Consider the following 7,905-nt stretch of genomic DNA (forward strand, 5'->3'; position numbering starts at 1 on the left):
TTAATGAAGAACCTCCACCCCAATATTTCAAATTGGCCTCATGGTGGCGCTATAACTCATGTCTCATCACATTTTAGCCTATAACTCTTGAACGATAGGGCGTACAATAAAAAAAAATCCTTGGATCATGACACAACTCCCCATATAGGCCCGCCCATTTCCCATTGTTAAGATTTTCCAGGCCAATTTGTGTTTTCTTCACACTTCAACACACTTTTTTGCAAAACTCTCTTACAGATTTTGTCCAAAACATGTCCATTATTTCTGAAGTCATGTGATCAACATGTATCAAATTTGTCATATTCCATTCTAATTGGTTGCGATTGGCTTCCAAAGTTTGCGTGAGGGGCCCCCTTTGCAAAAAGTGCACGAACGCAGCGTCTGCTCCAACCAGGGGTCATCAATGTGTTCGTACATGGAATAACGAGGCCGTGGCAAGACTTGTCCATGTCCACAGCAATTTAAAAAATACCAGTAGCCAGTATACAGTGTCGGACTTGCCAGTCTGCAGGTATTCTTCAGTATAGGTAGGACACTAATTTAATTAATGCAGAAATAGTGGTGTAAAATAACCAAGACTTTGTTACAATACGTCTATACTTTACTTGAGATTATAGCCTATCCATCACAACTTTCACTTTTACGTCAATAGATTTAAAACCATAAAATTATTATTTTACTCCACTTTACTATATTATCATTGGACACCTCATTACTCAAATCAAATCAGAATATAATTGCAAGTCTCTCATCATCATGATATTGGATTATTATCCAGACTGTTCATATTCACAACAGGCGCTCTCATCAAGACAAGATACCTGCTGACCATTGTTGTATGCTGATGTATAAAATAGGTTTGAAGAGCTTAAAGGAGGAGTTCACCCAAAAAATGACTTATTTTCTATCAATTGCACACCCTATGAATATGAAGCCTTGAATCCATGGATTCTTTTTTGTTTTTGTCGCATTCCTGAGCTAATAATTTGATTCCCGTCTCCTACTGGCTAATGTATCCGGTAGGAGACACAAAGTAGATTATTTGTGTCTCCTACCGGAAATACACACAGTCATCAAATTATTGTCTTAGGAATGCCACAAAAACAAAAATAAATCCATGGAATCAAGGCTTCATGGGGTGTGTAATTGATAGAAAATAAGAACTCCTCCTTTAAACCGATTTTGATGCCATTAAGCAGTTTGGCTGGGGACCCCCTGGAACCCCCTCAAGAACCCCTGGGGGTCCTCAGACCCTACTTTGAGAACCACTGGCCTAGGGTGCCAGTACACCCAGAAACGCCACTGCCGAAAACCATTCCAAAACATGACTTCCATGCCAGTGAATGACCTGATTTTAACTCAGTTTAACAGGATAAGAGCTGTGTTTCCCAAATACACTTTGACATTAACACTCTAATAAAGACACTGCCAGACAGGTATTCAAACCTTGTTAACCAGGTACCAAACAGTGACGGATACAGAACGTGCCTAATGACTGGGCCTGGAAAAATCTGTCTGAGCCATGTCTGTCTGAGTTCTTTAAGCCTTAGATATTATAATGACCGGTGGATGATGTCAATATGACAATTCTTCTCACTGTCTCTGATTGTCTTTAATGCTTTGAAAAGCCATCACATCAATTTGGAAAGAAGAAGAAGCTGAAGTAGGAAGTAGACAAAAGTACAGAGATGGCCACGTAAATGATAATAATAATTATAAACTTACTGTATCTTTTAAAGCAATTTTTGAAACTGGGTTATCTACGCCTTCCCTCTCAGCTTTCCTACTTACTATCTTAATAAAATAAAATAAAGGGAAGAAGACTAACCACTCTCCCTCTTTAATGTGTTCTCCATCGTGTCTACTGGACTAGTTTACATTTAGAGGTAGACCTATGTGTTATTGGTAATAGTATTGACCACTCATTTTGTGAGTGTCCGTGGCAAAACTTTTGTTTGAGGAAAATGTCCATCACAAGCTGGAATGTTGTTGACCCCTGGCTCGAAACAACACAGAGCCAAACGTGATTGCACTTACACCTATAGGGGAGCGCCACAAATGTTAGAATCTTGACACCCCCCCCCCACTCCATACCGTTTGCCTGCAATTGTCCTCACAAATTTGGGGCGGGAGCATATTTCTTACAAAAAATATTCATATATCATGAACATTATTGTACCACCTATCATACCCAAATTTGTTGAGAGGCCGCTCTATAGTGCACCTCCAAAACCACTTTCTGTTCTGTCATACAAACTATATTTCAGATTCCTCGTGTCCTTACAACTGCACCCCATGACTGACACAGGCCTTTGGTAAGCAACCCGGCCTAGCGGGGATTAACGCACTTTTACACTATTTTAGGTCATGCATTCTTCTGCATACTGCAGAGTTACTGCAGCCTGGGTCGACGCAACCTGTATTTCACGAACAATACTTCGAAGAAATGTAGTAAGCTACTGGAAATATGAAAATGTATTCACAAAAAATAAGGTTTAATTACAGAGAACGGTGCCTTCTCCTTTGACAGTCCTATTCAAAATAACACATCATCGAGTTGATTTCACCGCTGTCCTAGGCGTGATGCCGTCACGTTGCAATCAGGAGCCTTTATAAAAGCCCAATTTACACTTCGTTGTGTGACAGTGTCGCTCGCCAAAAATCTCTATGGCACATGGGATTAGTCTTTCATCATCAGCCGCTCCCATACTGTACCATATCCTGCCTCTAGCAGTATGTGGTCTCCGGCATGCAGGCCTGGCTTGCTTCTATCAGAGCTATAATTAGCCAGGTATCTCCTGCGGTAATGATGAGTGGGAGAGGAGCCCTGCGTCTAGCCTTGCCTGGGCCAGGGACAGGTCTGGAGTCAGTGCTGCGGCACAGCATGAGGGGGGACAGACATTTTTATTTTACATTTTCTAAATCGGCGAATGGGATAATTAGGGTGTGTTCAGACTTCAGAGATCTGATCTCAGGTAAGAGGTGACAGGGTGCCCGGGAAGGGAGGCGGGGGCTGGGGGACGACACAGTCTCTAACACATGCTCGCTGCCTCCCTGCCTCCCGCCCCAGTCAGCGGGCAGGGCTGCTGTAGAAGGAGGCTAAGGAGACAAGGTATGGGGGGTTGGCGGCAAGGAGAACAAGATATCGCAACCATCAGCAGATGGACGGGCAATGCTACCACTGTAGGAACAGAGCAGAGGAGGGAGCTTGTGTCTTGTTAGAGGAGAGGGGAGTGATTTTAGGGATAAAAGTTACAATATCCGATATATTGCAGAACAGATGAGGGCTGCGTTTTTGGGCTGACCATGTGGGAACGTATAGACAGCACAGTGAACAAGGGGTGTGGCGCTGCACAGAGACACTGATAGATGACCCTATGCTGCTTTTTTTCCCCCAGAGCTGTGTGTTTCAGCTGCAATCTCTCTACGTTGGAATCATTTTGTCCTGTTGGCTCACGAGAGGAGATGAGAAGCTGAGGGTGCGATGTAGGGAGTGAGAGAGAGAGAGAGAGAGAGAGAGAGAGAGAGAGAGAGAGAGAGAGAGAGAGAGAGAGAGAGAGAGAGAGAGAGAGATGGTGATGGCGGTTGTGGGCATTTCATCTATAGCCCACATCTACAGTCAGCACAAGACCTGGTCTTTAACCGCAGGAGTCCTCCCCAGACACCCTGCCAACCCACCTGCACCAGTCAGCGGGATACAAACACACTAATGTGCCATTCCAGCAAACAAACAAACAAGGGTTGCCATAGTAATTGCAGTGATTAGGAGATAGTGCAGGGGGAGCAAACCGCATGTTATGGAGGAACATGTGACCTTTCACCAGAAGGAGCGCCTGCGATTGATTTCTGCAGTATGTGCATGCAGGCCAAGCGGCACACAGACTCAGGCTGGAGGTTAACAGCTACCAGCAATATGTGAGATTCAATATAGAGGCAAGCGGAGGCAAGCTGAAGTCTTTGCACTAAAATCGAATATTAGTCCTGCAGGATGTTTTGAAGAAACTGGACTCTGTACAGAATCTGTGATAGCTGAGTTGTTAAGACTATCAAAGTCCACGTCTAGCTACTCACAGGGCATTTGAATGCAACATGCTCTGTGCGTCGATATAAATTGGTTTTCCTGACACGTTCAGCAATTTATTTTTCCTGTTCCATAGGTAACACACTGTTCCTGTATTTCATGAAAGCCAGACGAAAAGGCTGAATTTGATGTTTGTTCTGTTTTTTCTAAGCAACGTCACGGCCGGTTAAAATGGGCTTAGTCATACAGACAGGGTTAACGGCGTTAGAGGAAAATCAATTGGTGAATTGCAGTGCAAGGTCCTCGGGGTGAAGTAAACACAGAGTTAGATATACATTCTGTCTCGAGAACTTCACAAAAAAAACGCTTTGGAAAAGGGCAATAATTCCCAATTCAGTGCATACAGACCATGACACACACACACACACACACACACACACACACACACACACACACACACACACACACACACACAGGAAATTTCTAAACGCGTTAACCATTTCTCAGTTTGTGTTTTTTTGTGGGCAGAGCTAAATCCTGACTCGATGACACACTCGAGTCAGTTTCCACTTCCAGTCTCACTGATGCCCAGTTTCACTGGGTGGGGACGCACCAGCATGTTCTCTCTCTCTCACACACACACACACACACACACACACACACACACACACACACACACACACACACACACACACACACACACACACACACACACACACACACACACACACACACACACACACACACACACACACACACACACACACACACACACACACACACACACACACACACACACACACACACACACACACACATTTTCAACCCCTGATAACATATAGCCTACTACAGTTCTATAGCTTCATTTTCTATTTTATAGAAAACGGATCAGGAAAGTGTCACCATTCTGAATTTCCAAAGAATGGGCGTGGTTTCAGTGCCTTCGGTGGACACACGCGGCCCCAGCATCCAGAGCAAAGTGAATAGAGGAAATACTGCTTATGATTTCATGATTTTGAAACAGAATTTGATATGCTTGGATTTTTTTTTTATCATAAAAATTTGGCTGTGCGGTTTAAAACGCATTATTCTGTGGTGTGACAAACTGAGAATACATATTATTACTGTTTTACAAGCAGACTCAGAGAATGGCATTAAGTCACTGCAAGACCCATCTGGATTGGTTAAAAGGTGTGTCATGTATTAAGCCCATACGACCCCCCCCCCCTACCCCCCAACCACCACAACACTCCTCCTCCTCGAAAACTCCCAGGATATGAAATGTACATCACACCTCCAATCCCAGGGAATCTCGCACCAAATCCTCCCTTTGAATTATTGACGAGTACCAAGCCAGCTTGACTCTGATTATCCTCCAATCAATATGCCTCGCCTCTCCTCCTATAACATCAAATGCCTCCGACGATCGATCCGGCCAATCACAGGAGCCGCTGCAAGTGGAAATGCAGAGTGTATTGTTCTGTATTGTTTACACTGACGCCGTCCGACGCTAATAATAGGTGTGTTTATGCTCGGGACGGGCTTGATTGTTGATTGACTAGAGATTCTCTTGTGTGTTTTCTGCCGTCTGGTACGTGTCACAGACTGTGGTACGTGTCACAGACTGACTCCACCTGTTTGTTTGTTTGTTTGTTTGTTTGTGCGAGCTGTTTGTAGGACAGTGAAAGCATAGGGGGAGGCAAATAACGGCAGTGATTGCATGCTGTCCAAACAAGTTATCAACAGGATGCATATGCTGGAGTGTTGAATGTGTGCAAATGTAGGCCTATATTGTGTGGGTTTGGCTGTGCGTTTTTTATGTGTATGTATATTTGTGCGTGCGTACGTGCGTGTGTGTGCATATATTGAACTTATTTTCACTATGGATTCCAGAAAACCTGCAAAAAGAGTGAATCATTCTTGATTAGGAGGATTTTATGTTATTTGTTGGGAGTGCGAGCACACATGCAGGTTCGCTCATTCCCCCTCCCCCTCCCAGAATCCACCTTGCTTCTCGGAGATGGCAAACACGACTGACTTTTTATTGATTTTCTTTTTTCAATTACACACTGAAAGGTAAATCAACGCCAGGCACCTTTTTACAATCAACAGACTGAATACAAACATAATGTCCGTAACCCTACAATTACAATAGCCCCCCCCCCACACACACACACACACACACACACACACACACACACACACACACACGCACACGCACACACGCACACGCACACGCACACTTTCTCTCTTTCTCTCACTCTTCCAGGCCCATGTGATGATTGCAGGTTGCAGCTTATTTGTGAAGTAGAGCAGCTGATGTGTGGATTGTTTTGTGGTGAAAGCTGTTGGTCAGAATGTTCACTATAGGCTGCGGCTGGTTTGACTTTCCTCTGACAACAGCTCTACCTACAGTAGCCTACTGTAGTTCTACACTCAACCTACACTGATGATCAACGTCTCACCGCAATGACTTAGAACTGAAGTTCACCCACACATATGCTTTTCCCCCCAATCACATCGTCACTTACAGAGCTAGTAGTTGCTATACTGTACACAGACATGATAGTAATTTATGTCCTCCTATGACAGACTTTAAGGACCCCCTCGAAAACGAGATGATGCATCTCAAGGTGTTTGTCCTTCTAATAAAATACTATACACAGTGGCTGCTGCTACTAAATTACACCAGGGGTTCCCAAACCCTTTCTCTCGAGTCTTCCCAGGACACAGACCCACATTTACAAAAAAAAACATTATAAATGAATCACTTAAGCCCTAGTTTGTGAAAAATTGTGAAAATAGCTGACACTTTGCAAGCCTGTAGATCTGTCAATTTCACAATTCAAACTATTTAAACGTTTTTTATTGTTGAATATTTCTGAAAATATTTTGAAATGTTCTTTTTTTTAAGACAAATCAAGATATTTACTCACGAGTCGCGGCCCAAAAAAGAACAGGTCCGACCCTATGTTTGGGAACCACTGAATAACACAGATTTGCGCCAATCGTCGCTTAATTTCTTTTACAGTAAAACCACCACACAGCATTTACTTTATGCTAAGCATATTCTCCTACCATACTGTACTACACACACACACACACACACACACACCCATACTGTAGGCATTCAGCTCATCGTGACACACTCATAGTACAGTGTTTAGCATTAGCTGTTGCATTTCTCCACACAGCGGAGACTTGTTAGTGTGAAGGGTGATTTTAACAGGGACCAGAGGATGGCACTCTTCTCTCTGTGCCAGGCAGGGAGATGCAGCCGTACTGTATATACCATGCTCTGACTGCACCATGCAGATGGCCTCATTTTAATGATTTAACCACTTTAACCCCGGCGTCCCAATTTTAGGCATGTCATTATAGGCGAAAAATGTAAATGTAAATAAAATAAAATGTTTTTTTTTCTTCTAAAAACGGCAGATTCATAGTGAGCTTGCAAGATCTGCTATTTTCGAAAACATTTATGCATTTTGCTGTGGTTAAGTGGTTCAATCGTTTGAGGCCACGCTTTATGAAGGCTTAATCCACAAGCTCATAGCACGGCACCGAGTGCCGCGCGGCCCCTGGAACTAAATATTTTGAGATGGGGGCCCGTAGCCAAATACATACTTAAAATTTTGTGTGGTCCTGGACATGAAAACGTTTTGAGAACCACACTGATATAGTAACATACGTTTTTTCCAGAAAACCGTTAGGATTTAGAAGACATTTTGTAGAATCGGAACCTCAGGCCTTTAATGGGTTAAACTGAATGTATTCCTGTTTGATAGAGATCAGTGCCCTCAGCCCTGGCGCGTTGGCGGACTACAGTAGTGGGGCAGAGCTCTGTGAATGACATGATTGGATACAGCTGTCCCCTCTGATTT

This window comes from Gymnoscopelus microlampas (genome assembly GCF_963454915.1).
Source record: "Gymnoscopelus microlampas genome assembly, chromosome: 22".
Classification (NCBI taxonomy): Eukaryota; Metazoa; Chordata; class Actinopteri; order Myctophiformes; family Myctophidae; genus Gymnoscopelus; species Gymnoscopelus microlampas.